The following is a 13560-nucleotide window of genomic DNA, read 5'->3' as shown; positions in this document are numbered from 1 at the left end:
GTCAGCAGGTTTCTTATGTATTGTTCAAAACATTAGGTTGTTTATCATGTCTTGGCAAAATGTCCTTCAAAAATAAGTGGAACGGGGCCAATGAGATGACTTAGTGAGTAAAGGGGCTTGAGATTTAGCACTGGATTCTTCATCAGAAAAAGAAAAATCACCCAGAGGATTGTCCTCTGATTTCTCCAACTGTACCATGGCACGCATACCCCATCCATACACAATAAGTTCGTTTTTAAAAGACTTTTTAAAAATGGAAAGAGAAAAATATATCTGCATATTGTGCTTATAAATTCTTATGAAAAGTATTATAAAAGATTATAAACTGTATTATGTAGTTTCAGTTAATTTTGATATCCAGGAATAGCTATACCCGAAGTGGTAGGATAAGATATGAACACACAAAATCTGTAGCCTTCCTACATGCCAACGAAAACAAAACCGAGAGATCAAGGAAACCACTCCTTTTTAAAATAGCCATAAACAAGTATAAAATACATGAGAATAAACCCAACCAACGAAATAAAAGGCGTCTACTGCCATGAAAGCTTTAAAACACTGATGAAAGAAATTAAAGACACCCGAAGATGGAAAGAGTCCCTATGGCTATGCTCACGAATTAGAAAAATTAATATTGTGAATATGTTTATGCTACCAAAAATAACCTCAGAGTCAATGAAAGCTCAATAAAAATTCAAATGTCATTTTTTGCAGACATAAAAACAAATGATTTAAACATTCGTTTAGTGGCACAAAGACCAAAAAGAGTCAAAGGAAACTTGAGGAAAAGGAATGCTGTGAGATGTATCTCCATTCCCGATTTTAAACTGTGCTACAGAGCAACAGTAATAATAATAATAATAATAATAATAATAATAATAATAATAATAATAAAGCAGCATGGTTCCTACAGAAAACAGACACATAAATCAATGGAATGGAATAGCGAATTCACATAGAACTCCACACAAATGTAGCTATTTGAGCTTTGACAAAGATGCCAAAAATATGCACTAGAGAAAAGATAGTTTCTTCAACAAATGATTCTGGGAAACCTGGATTTTACCATACAGAAAAGTGAAGCTCAATTCTTAAATCTCATACCTCAAAATATTCAACTGCAGTAAAGACCTCAACATAACCCATGATACTACAAAATGGCTAGAGAAAATGAGGAAACATACTTCAACTTGTAGGAACAGGTAAGGATTTTTTGAATAGGACTCCAATTACACAGGAAATAAGAATATCAATTGGGGAATGGGATCTCATAAAATGGAAAATTATCTATATGGCAAAGGAAACTGTCAATCAAGTGAGCCCACAGGATGGGGAAAAAAGCTTTGCTTTCTAAACAGTGCTTGAGGGAGGCATGTTAGTGAGTGCCTTTACATGTTGAACTTAAGGGGTAGAGGCAGGCAGATCCTTCTGAGATCAAGGCAAGCAAGAGCTAAATAATAAGACATTAACATCTGTCCGGAATGTGAAGAAAGGCAATCTTTTTCATGCTATTACTAGGGAAATAAACTACGGCAGCCATTTTGTAAACTTAAGCCTGGAGGTTTTCAAACAAACTAGAAATAGAATAATCATAGGGCTCCACTAAGCCACACTTAAGCATATTCCCAAAGGACTTTACATCCTCCATTCACAAGCATCTGTGTTCATCGATGCTCTCTACCCACAAAAGCTAGGAAATGGTATCAACCTAAGTGTATACCAAGTGATGGATAGATAAGGGAAAGATGATAGGTATACACAAAAAATATTAATCAGCTGTAAGTGAAATCACGAAATTTGTATGCAAATGAACGGAAATGGAGAAAATCATATGTAGGATACCCAGGCTCAGAAAAACAAATGTTGCATATTCTCTCATATAGTTGGCTCATACAGTTAAATTATATGTTTTGTGTGTTTATCCAGGAAGTGAGTAATGGGCCAATGGGCAGAGAGATGCATTTAGGGAAGTGATACAGTAGATTAAACATGAGATGAAAATAGAGAAGAGGAGATACTGGGAGCAGGTAATGAAGGGATGGCAGTGGAGAAATGAGGGATCCAGAAAGGAGTTAACCAAAATGAAGTATTCGTATACAAGTGGCATGGGGATCTGCACTCTTTTTTTTTTTTGTTTGTTTGTTTTTTTGTTTTTTTTTTGTTTTTTTGTTTTTTTTTTTTATTAACTTGAGTATTTCTTATATACATTTCGAGTGTTATTCCCTTTCCCGGTTTCCGGGCAAACATCCCCCTCCCCCCTCCCCTTCCTTATGGGTGTTCCCCTCCCAACCCTCCCCCCATTGCCGCCTTCCCCCCATAGACTAGTTCACTGGGGGTTCAGTCTTAGCAGGACCCAGGGCTTCCCCTTCCACTGGTGCTCTTACTAGGATATTCATTGCTACCTATGGGGTCAGAGTCCAGGGTCAGTCCATGTATAGTCTTTAGGTAGTGGCTTAGTCCCTGGAAGCTCTGGTTGCTTGGCATTGTTGTACTTTTGGGGTCTCGAGCCCCTTCAAGCTCTTCCAGTTCTTTCTCTGATTCCTTCAATAGGGGACCTATTCTCAGTTCAGTGGTTTGCTGCTGGCATTCGCCTCTATATTTGCTGTATTCTGGCTGTGTCTCTCAGGAGCGATCTACATCCGGCTCCTGTCAGTCTGCACTTCTTTGCTTCATCCATCTTGTCTAATTGGGTGGCTGTATATGTATGGGCCACATGTGGGGCAGGCTCTGAATGGGTGTTCCTTCAGTCTCTGTTTTAATCTTTGCCTCTCCCTTCCCTGCCAAGGGTATTCTTTTTCCTCATTTAAAGAAGGAGTGAAGCATTCACATTTTGATCATCCGTCTTGAGTTTCATTTGTTCTAGGGATCTAGGGTAATTCAAGCATTTGGGCTAATAGCCACTTATCAATGAGTGCATACCATGTATGTCTTTCTGTGATTGGGTTAGCTCACTCAGGATGATATTTTCCAGTTCCAACCATTTGCCTACGAATTTCATAAAATCGTTGTTTTTGACAGCTGAGTATTATTCCATTGTGTAGATGTACCACATTTTCTGTATCCATTCCTCTGTTGAAGGGCATCTGGGTTCTTTCCATTTTCTGGCTATTATAAATAAGGCTGTGATGAACATAGTGGAGCACGTGTCTCTTTTATATGTTGAGGCATCTTTTGGGTATATGCCCAAGAGAGGTATAGCTGGATCCTCAGACAGTTCAATGTTCAATTTTCTGAGGAACCTCCAGACTGATTTCCAGAATGGTTGTACCAGTCTGCAATCCCACCAACAATGGAGGAGTGTTCCTCTTTCTCCACATCCTCGCCAGCATCTGCTGTCACCTGAGTTTTTGATCTTAGCCAATCGCACTGGTGTGAGGTGAAATCTCAGGGTTGTTTTGATTTGCATTTCCCTTATGACTAAAGATGTTGAACATTTCTTTAGGTGTTTCTCAGCCATTCGGCATTCCTCAGCTGTGAATTCTTTGTTTAGCTCTGAACCCCATTTTTTAATAGGGTTATTTGTTTCCCTGCGGTCTAACTTCTTGAGTTCTTTGTATATTTTGGATATAAGGCCTCTATCTGTTGTAGGATTGGTAAAGATCTTTTCCCAATCTGTTGGTTGCCGTTTTGTCCTAACCACAGTGTCCTTTGCCTTACAGAAGCTTTGCAGTTTTATGAGATCCCATTTGTCGATTCTTGATCTTAGAGCATAAGCCATTGGTGTTTTGTTCAGGAAATTTTTTCCAGTGCCCATGTGTTCCAGATGCTTCCCTAGTTTTTCTTCTATTAGTTTGAGTGTGTCTGGTTTGATGTGGAGGTCCTTGATCCACTTGGACTTAAGCTTTGTACAGGGTGATAAGCATGGATCGATCTGCATTCTTCTACATGTTGCCCTCCAGTTGAACCAGCACCATTTGCTGAAAATGCTATCTTTTTTCCATTGGATGGTTTTGGCTCCTTTGTCAAAAATCAAGTGACCATAGGTGTGTGGGTTCATTTCTGGGTCTTCAATTCTATTCCATTGGTCTATCTGTCTGTCTCTGTACCAATACCATGCAGTTTTTATCACTATTGCTCTGTAATACTGCTTGAGTTCAGGGATAGTGATTCCCCCTGAAGTCCTTTTATTGTTGAGGATAGCTTTAGCTATCCTGGGTTTTTTGTTATTCCAGATGAATTTGCAAATTGTTCTGTCTAACTCTTTGAAGAATTGGATTGGTATTTTGATGGGGATTGCATTGAATCTGTAGATTGCTTTTGGTAAAATGGCCATTTTTACTATATTAATCCTGCCAATCCATGAGCATGGGAGATCTTTCCATCTTCTGAGGTCTTCTTCAATTTCTTTCCTCAGTGTCTTGAAGTTCTTATTGTACAGATCTTTTACTTGCTTGGTTAAAGTCACACCGAGGTACTTTATATTATTTGGGTCTATTATGAAGGGTGTCGTTTCCCTAATTTCTTTCTCGGCTTGTTTCTCTTTTGTATACAGGAAGGCAACTGATTTATTTGAGTTAATTTTATACCCAGCCACTTTGCTGAAGTTGTTTATCAGCTTTAGTAGTTCTCTGGTGGAACTTTTGGGATCACTTAAATATACTATCATGTCATCTGCAAATAGTGATATTTTGACCTCTTCTTTTCCGATCTGTATCCCTTTGATCTCCTTTTGTTGTCTGATTGCTCTGGCTAGAACTTCAAGAACTATATTGAATAAGTAGGGAGAGAGTGGGCAGCCTTGTCTAGTCCCTGATTTTAGTGGGATTGCTTCAAGTTTCTCTCCATTTAGTTTAATGTTAGCAACTGGTTTGCTGTATATGGCTTTTACTATGTTTAGGTATGGGCCTTGAATTCCTATTCTTTCCAGGACTTTTATCATGAAGGGGTGTTGAATTTTGTCAAATGCTTTCTCAGCATCTAATGAAATGATCATGTGGTTCTGTTCTTTCAGTTTGTTTATATAATGGATCACGTTGATGGTTTTCCGTATATTAAACCATCCCTGCATGCCTGGGATGAAGCCTACTTGATCATGGTGGATGATTGTTTTGATGTGCTCTTGAATTCGGTTTGCCAGAATTTTATTGAGTATTTTTGCGTCGATATTCATAAGGGAAATTGGTCTGAAGTTCTCTTTCTTTGTTGTGTCTTTGTGTGGTTTAGGTATAAGAGTAATTGTGGCTTCGTAGAAGGAATTCGGTAGTGCTCCATCTGTTTCAATTTTGTGGAATAGTTTGGATAATATTGGTATGAGGTCTTCTATGAAGTTTTGATAGAATTCTGCACTAAACCCGTCTGGACCTGGGCTCTTTTTGGTTGGGAGACCTTTAATGACTGCTTCTATTTCCTTAGGAGTTATGGGGTTGTTTAACTGGTTTATCTGTTCCTGATTTAACTTCGATACCTGGTATCTGTCTAGGAAATTGTCCATTTCCTGAAGATTTTCAAATTTTGTTGAATATAGGTTTTTATAGTAAGATCTGATGATTTTTTTGAATTTCCTCCGAATCTGTAGTTATGTCTCCCTTTTCATTTCTGATTTTGTTAATTTGGACACACTCTCTGTGTCCTCTCGTTAGTCTGGCTAAGGGTTTATCTATCTTGTTGATTTTCTCAAAGAACCAACTTTTGGTTCTGTTGATTCTTTCTATGGTCCTTTTTGTTTCTACTTGGTTGATTTCAGCTCTGAGTTTGATTATTTCCTGTCTTCTACTCCTCCTGGGTGTATTTGCTTCTTTTTGTTCTAGAGCTTTTAGGTGTGCTGTCAAGCTGCTGACATATGCTCTTTCCTGTTTCTTTCTGCAGGCACTCAGCGCTATGAGTTTTCCTCTTAGCACAGCTTTCATTGTGTCCCATAAGTTTGAGTATGTTGTATCTTCATTTTCATTAAATTCTAAAAAGTTTTTAATTTCTTTCTTTATTTCTTCCTTGACCAGGTTATCATTGAGTAGAGCATTGTTCAATTTCCACGTATATGTGGGCATTCTTCTCTTATTGTTATTGAAGACCAGTTTTAGGCCGTGGTGGTCCGATAGCACGCATGGGATTATTTCTATCTTTCTGTACCTGTTGAGGCCTGTTTTTTGACCAATTATATGGTCAATTTTGGAGGAAGTACCATGAGGAGCTGAGAAGAAGGTATATCCTTTTGCTTTACGATAGAATGTTCTATAAATATCCGTTAAGTCCATTTGGCTCATGACTTCTCTTAGTCTGTCTACATCACTGTTTAATTTCTGTTTCCATGATCTGTCCATTGATGAGAGTGGGGTGTTGAAATCTCCCACTATTATTGTGTGAGGTGCAATGTGTGTTTTGAGCTTTAGTAAGGTTTCTTTTATGTATGTAGGTGCCCTTGTATTTGGGGCATAGATATTTAGGATTGAGAGTTCATCTTGGTTGATTTTTCCTTTGATGAATATGAAGTGTCCTTCCTTATCTTTTTTGATGACTTTTAGTTGGAAATTGATTTTATTTGATATTAGAATGGCTACTCCAGCTTGCTTCTTCTGACCATTTGCTTGGAAAGTTGTTTTCCAGCCTTTCACTCTGAGGTAGTGTCTGTCTTTGTCTCTGAGGTGTGTTTCCTGTAGGCAGCAGAATGCAGGGTCCTCGTTGCGTATCCAGTTTGTTAATCTATGTCTTTTTATTGGGGAGTTGAGGCCATTGATATTGAGAGATATTAAGGAATAGTGAATATTGCTTCCCGTTATATTCATATTTGGATGTGAGGTTATGTTTGTGTGCTTTCATTCTCTTTGTTTTGTTGCCAAGACGATTAGTTTCTTGCTTCTTCTAGGGTATAGCTTGCCTCCTTATGTTGGGCTTTACCATTTATTATCCTTTGTAGTGCTGGATTTGTAGAAAGATATTGTGTAATTTTGGTTTTGTCATGGAATATCTTGGTTTCTCCATCAATGTTAATTGAGAGTTTTGCTGGATACAGTAACCTGGGCTGGCATTTGTGTTCTCTTAGGGTCTGTATGACATCAGTCCAGGATCTTCTGGCCTTCATAGTTTCTGGCGAGAAGTCTGGTGTGATTCTGATAGGTCTCCCTTTATATGTTACTTGACCTTTTTCCCTTACTGCTTTTAATATTCTTTCTTTATTTTGTGCGTTTGGTGTTTTGACAATTATGTGACGGGAGGTGTTTCTTTTCTGGTCCAATCTATTTGGAGTTCTGTAGGCTTCTTGTATGTCTATGGGTATCTCTTTTTTTAGGTTAGGGAAGTTTTCTTCTATGATTTTGTTGAAGATATTTACTGGTCCTTTGAGCTGAGAGTCTTCACTCTCTTCTATACCTATTATCCTTAGGTTTGATCTTCTCATTGAGTCCTGGATTTCCTGTATGTTTTGGACCAGTAGCTTTTTCCGCTTTACATTATCTTTGACAGTTGAGTCAATGATTTCTATGGAATCTTCTGCTCCTGAGATTCTCTCTTCCATCTCTTGTATTCTGTTGGTGAAGCTTGTATCTACAGCTCCTTGTCTCTTCTTTTGGTTTTCTATATCCAGGGTTGTTTCCATGTGTTCTTTCTTGATTGCTTCTATTTCCATTTTTAATTCCTTCAACTGTTTGATTGTGTTTTCCTGGAATTCTTTCAGGGATTTTTGCGATTCCTCTCTGTAGGCTTCTACTTGTTTATTAATGTTTTCCTGTGTTTCCCTAAGTATGTTCATGTTTTTCTTGAAGTCCTCCAGCATCATGATCAAATATGATTTTGAAACTAGATCTTGCTTTTCTGGTGTGTTTGGATATTCCATGTTTGTTTTGGTGGGAGAATTGGGCTCCGATGATGGCATGTAGTCTTGGTTTCTGTTGCTTGGGTTCCTGCGCTTGCCTCTCGCCATCAGATTATCTCTAGTGTTACTTTGTTCTGCTATTTCTGATAGTGGATAGACTCTCCTATAAGCCTGTGTGTCAGGAGTGCTGTAGACCTGTTTTCCTCTCTTTCAGTCAGTTATGGGGACAGAGTGTTCTGCTTTCGGGCTTGTAGTTTTTCCTCTCTACAGGTCTTCAGCTGTTCCTGTGGGCCTGTGTCTTGAGTTCACCAGGCAGCTTTCTTGCAGCAGAAAATTTGGTCTTACCTGTGGTCCCGAGGCTCAGGTTTGCTCGTGGGGTGCTGCCCAGGGGCTCTCTGCAGCGGCAGCAACCAGGAAGACCTGTGCCGCCCCTTCCGGGAGCTTCAGTGCACCAGGGTTCCAGATGGTCTTTGGCTTTTTCCTCTGGCGTCCGAGATGTGTGTGCAGGGAGCAGTCTCTTCTGGTTTCCCAGGCTTGTCTGCCTCTCTGAAGGTTTAGCTCTCCCTCCCACGGGATTTGGGTGCAGAGAACTGTTTATCCGGTCTGTTTCCTTCAGGGTCAGGCGGTGTCTCTGGCAGGGGTCCTGCCGCTCCCCCACGGGAGCCCAGAGGCCTTATACAGTTTCCTCTTGGGCCAGGGATGTGGGCAGGGGTGAGCAGTGTTGGTGGTCTCTTCCGCTCTGCAGCCTCAGGAGTGCCCACCTGACCAGGCGGTTGGGTCTCTCTCTCACCGGGTCTGGGCGGGGATCTGCACTCTTAAAACCCATGTGAAACTCTAGTAAAAGGAAAAATAAAAGACGTGACAGAATTAACAGAGAGCATACTGTAAACTAAAGGATTAAGCGGGTATGGGAAACAAAGAGATGGAACTTAGGTATAGAAGTGGATTAACCAAAACTAGAGATGTTTGAAGAAGCCATGTGATATTTCACTAGTTCTTAAGCAACTAAGGCATAATGCAAGAATTAGAAGTTTAAACAACTGCATGGGTGAGGAATGCCCAGAAGACATGAGTTATTAAATGAAAGTCTCAATGCCAAGTACAGGTTATCTCTCTATGAATTACTGGTCAAAAAGGCCTCAGAAGTATTCAACACAATGTAGGCTATTGTCAGCACCTCTACTTACCCGTGGGGAGCTCAGGAAGCCCTGAGTGAATGCATGAGCATATGATGTTTAGTAACTGAATGGTCATGTGACCAATCTCAGATTTATTTATTTATTTATTTATTTATTTATTTATTTATTTATTTATTTATTTATTTTTTACAGCTGGATCCTGGGCAGATATGTCCCCACTATGATTTACTAGCCATAATCCACATTTCCTAGGGAAATTGTCTTTCTCTTCCTGATATCCCACAGTGCTGTTCTTTTTTTTTTTTTTCATCTTTATTAACTTAAGTATTTCTTACTGACATTTCGATTGCTATTCCCTTTCCTCGGTTTCTGGGCCAATATCCCCCTAACCCCTCCCCCTCCCCTTCTGTATAGGTGTTCCCCTCCCTATCCTCCCCCCATTACCACCTTCCCAACAATTACATTCACTGGGGTTTCAATCTCAGTTTTAAATATTTATGTCTATATTTTTTGATTTGTGTCACTCACAACCTTAGTGGCAGAAACAAACCCTGAGTAATTGCTGACTACTGTTCCAAATTCAGAGAATAGAAAGCTGTGAATGTTCATCTATTTCAACATCACTTTCCAAGACTCAGGGAATATGGAGGAAGAGAAGACAGAATGAATGTAAGAGCCACAGAACAAGAAAGGGTGCTATGAAATGCTGGCCTCTGGATACGACATCTGTGTTATGCACATGAACTCACACCATCTCCAGTTACCCATACAGGACATTCCCAAGATAAGAAAGTTAAATTTTTCTATACAGACAAAGGAAGGACTCCTGGTGCCTCTCCCTTATTTGAGGTAAAGGCAGCTGATAGCTAAGGGTAGAGGGAATCAATTTTCTTTGTTGACAGAAACAGCCATTGGTAGGCTGCTGATGCCTTGATGGATAGCCCCACACATATGTGCATATAGATAGCACTAATTAAACATAGTGAGTTATTTTTAAAAGACAAGACATTAGAAGGGAGATGGGAGAAATAGCAGGTGGAGGAACCTGAAGTATAGAAGTGGGTATGGAAATGACAAAGATATATGGCATATATTAAATTTTCAAAATTTAAGCTAACAGTCAGTCTTGACATGAAGCTGTGTGCCTGAAGGACATCTTCATGTGCACAGTGGCCTGTCTAACTGAGCTAAGAGAGCAGTCCTGTGGGAGGCTGCAGTGAATCAGTGTTTATCTATGACCAGTCTCTTAAAAGAACATCAGATGACTCAACATATGATATTTCCATATCTGAATGAGATTAGTTATTGCTTATGAACCACGGACTGACTAAAGAACAAAGAGATCTCAACAAATAAAACCAAGGCATTAAATCGTTGAGAGACGAACGAGTAGTATATAATGAACAAAGGATTTTGGAAACCAAGGCCACAAATCTAGTTCATTGCTCTTGGCATGTGGCGATGGATGAACCACTGTCTCAAGAGTCCATTCTTTTAGTTTTAAAGGGACATCATGAACCTGCATTGAGTGTTTGTAATGGTGGTTCTCAACTTGTGGGTCTTGACCCTTTAAGGGTTGAATGACCTTTTCACAGGGGTCACCTAAGGCCATCAAAGCCACAGATATTTCCATCATGATTCATAACAGTAGGAAAAATTACAGTTACAAAGTAGCAATAAAAATAATTTCATGACTAGAGGTCATCACAACATGCAGAACTGTATTAAATCGTCACAGCATTAAGAAGGTTGAGAACTACTGATCTGTAAAATCTAGAGTGTTTTATATATAAAATGCAATCTATGTGTTGTTTCATGTTCATAACAGTGACTCCCAAGTACTTCAGGTTGTGAGCAGATATGTGGGGGTTGGGGTAGCATAGTAGAGGGGATGCTGGGAGGAAGCTAGTAAAGCAGTTGAGCACTGGGTAGTGTGAGTAGCACATCCTCAGTACAAGAAGCTTCCCATATGTGGCAGATTTTTTGTTTCCGGAGCTGGGGACCGAACCCAGGGCCTTGCGCTTGCTAGGCAAGCGCTCTACCACTGAGCTAAATCTCCAACCCCATGTGGCAGATTTTTATAGCCAATTCTTCCTCTCTTGGGTACTCTTAAGAGCCACCCCTTTTCTTTGGTGAGATGACAAGGTAAGAGAGTTTTTTTTGTAAACCAAGAGACAGACATTTGCCAGACATGATATCTGCTGGCACCTTGATTGTGACTTTACCAGCTCCCAGGCATGTCTGTATGCTGTTTATAAACCATCCAGTTTATGCTGCTTTTTATAGCAGTCCAAACAAACCACAGCATTGATTTGTGAGTTGTCTAAACAAGTCCTCCATCGTGCCACAGTGGACTCCCTACTTTGCACTATAGTGCCTCATTTCTTTTCTATCAAATTGACTTAGATGAAGCATCCACTTAACATCCTCCTATTGAAAGAAACCAGCATGCACTAGGGGTCTTCCAGCCTGGAAGCTCAGTGGCTTTGTAACTCACCCTGTTTTGTTATGCTGAAGAAAACTACTGACGACTCACAAGTATCTATATTTCATAATATATTTGTATTTATACTAGAAGCCATTCTTTCTTTTCTTGGTATAATCTGTCTATCTGCTCTACCATTTTGAAGTAATATGCATTCATTATGAATATTAAATATGAAATTTCAAAAAAGAAAAACTTATATATAGTTCTACTGCCCATAAAATCACTATTTATATATGTAGCCCTTTCTTTAATATTATTTCAAAGCCTGTCGTATTTTCTACTGTATTCATAAATACAATTTCATATTGTACATTTCATTTAATATACTGCCAGCATCGCTAATGTCAATACAAACTCCATGTAAACATGAATTTAGTGGTTGCAAATGATCATACTAATGGATATCCCATGGTTTATTCAATAATTGTGTTCATTTGCATAGTTTATACAGCTTAGTGTTGAAAAATGCTGCAGTAAATAGCTGGGTAAATATTTTTTTATTTTTAGTTACCTCATCAGAATATAATTCTGTGTATGGATTTACTGTATAAAGAGATATAAAAGGCCTAAGAAATACATAATAGATAGATGATAGATATAAGTAGATATAGCAATATACATATATATCTGTATATGTGTATATATGTGTGAGTATATATATACATATATATTTACATACACATATGTATGTGTGTCGCCATTTCTACCATCCTTCTCACCATAGGACTCCAGTTTGATGCTCTTGCTATGCATTCTTTGTGTTAGATCAGCCAATAAATGTTTTCTGCATGTATTATAAATGTACACCCATAACATCATGCTATATACTATATATTGTTCTTCCCTCCTGTTCCCCCCAACTCTAGGATTTTAAGAATCATTCATATCAGTCTATTAAGTTTTAAGACTACTGAAGGCTATGTGCCTGATTCTGTGCATATAACATGTAACTCTTCCCTTTTTTATTGAGTGGATTCTCATAGGCTGTGTCCAGTTGTGCTGTACAACACTCAGTGCTGTGATAAACTTCCCTGGACTTATTTCCCTCCTACTCTGGAACATAGGGAGCTATATAACAATGGCTCCTTTGTTTGAGTCTCTCCAGATTCCTGTTTTAGAAACTTAATTCCTCAGTTGCCAGTATTGGACCTAGGGGGAGGTGCCTGGGCAATGGAACCCTACTTCACAATGGGTTAAAGCTTTTTTGTGAATTATGAGCAACTAGATGTTAGACAGATGATCAGGATCCCTAAATAGTAACAGGTTGTCTCTCACTTTGAGAGGCTGGATTAATTACTTTAAGTTGTAAAGGGAAGTCTTCCCTTATGTCTTCCTCAGTCTGTGCGAGCCCCTCTCCCAGTCTCTGCCATGAGTTGGAAAAAAAAAAAAACCTAATCAAAAGTGACCATCCAATCTCGGATTTCATAGCCTTGAGAAGCATGAGATAAAATTAATTCTGCTTTTAGTACATCATTTGGTATTAGACATTCCGTAATAGCAGGAAGACAAAACATTGGGTCACAGAATACACATGTATCTAAGTTGCCCAGTCCTGCCTACTTTTCTTCTGGGCTGTGTTCTCAGCAGTCACACATGTAAGTCCTTGTATCCAGACATCCACCAACTCCTCATGCTTAAATATTTTTGCATTTCTGTAATCACTACTGAGTTTAAGCACACACTTAAATGCTTGTTAACGATCTGTATTTCTCCAATCTAATTTGCCCATTTATGTTGTTATCCTTTTGACTGACAAGGTTTTTTTTTCGCATCACTGGGGAAAAAGAAACTAACTGGTTTATATTTAAAATCATATGGTTCTCTCTGAGTGAAGCCTCTAGTTTAATAGATTGATTCATGTATATGTAGGTTGGTTGAATTTATTATAAATTGACGTATCTTGATTTTTTTATAAAGTTTACTAATGCCCATATAGTAACCCAGTGCCTAACAATCTTAGACATTTGGACCTCTGTTTGTTTTTTATTTCTAATTTTACTAGTTGCAATTATGAGAAAGACAAATGCTTTCTTAATAATTAAAATACTACTAGCAAAGCAGGACACATTTTTTTTTGACAACTTGGGTAACAGCATACAATGGCAGGGGATCACAGTGATTGAGTCCAGAGGACAGTTTTTTATAAGCCTAACGTAGACCCTTTCACCCATTTCCTCATTGGCTGAATA

The sequence above is a fragment of the Rattus norvegicus genome, chromosome 6 (assembly GCF_021556685.1).
Source record: "Rattus norvegicus strain SHRSP/BbbUtx chromosome 6, alternate assembly SHRSP_T2T, whole genome shotgun sequence".
Classification (NCBI taxonomy): Eukaryota; Metazoa; Chordata; class Mammalia; order Rodentia; family Muridae; genus Rattus; species Rattus norvegicus.
This window is presented reverse-complemented; position numbering follows the sequence as displayed.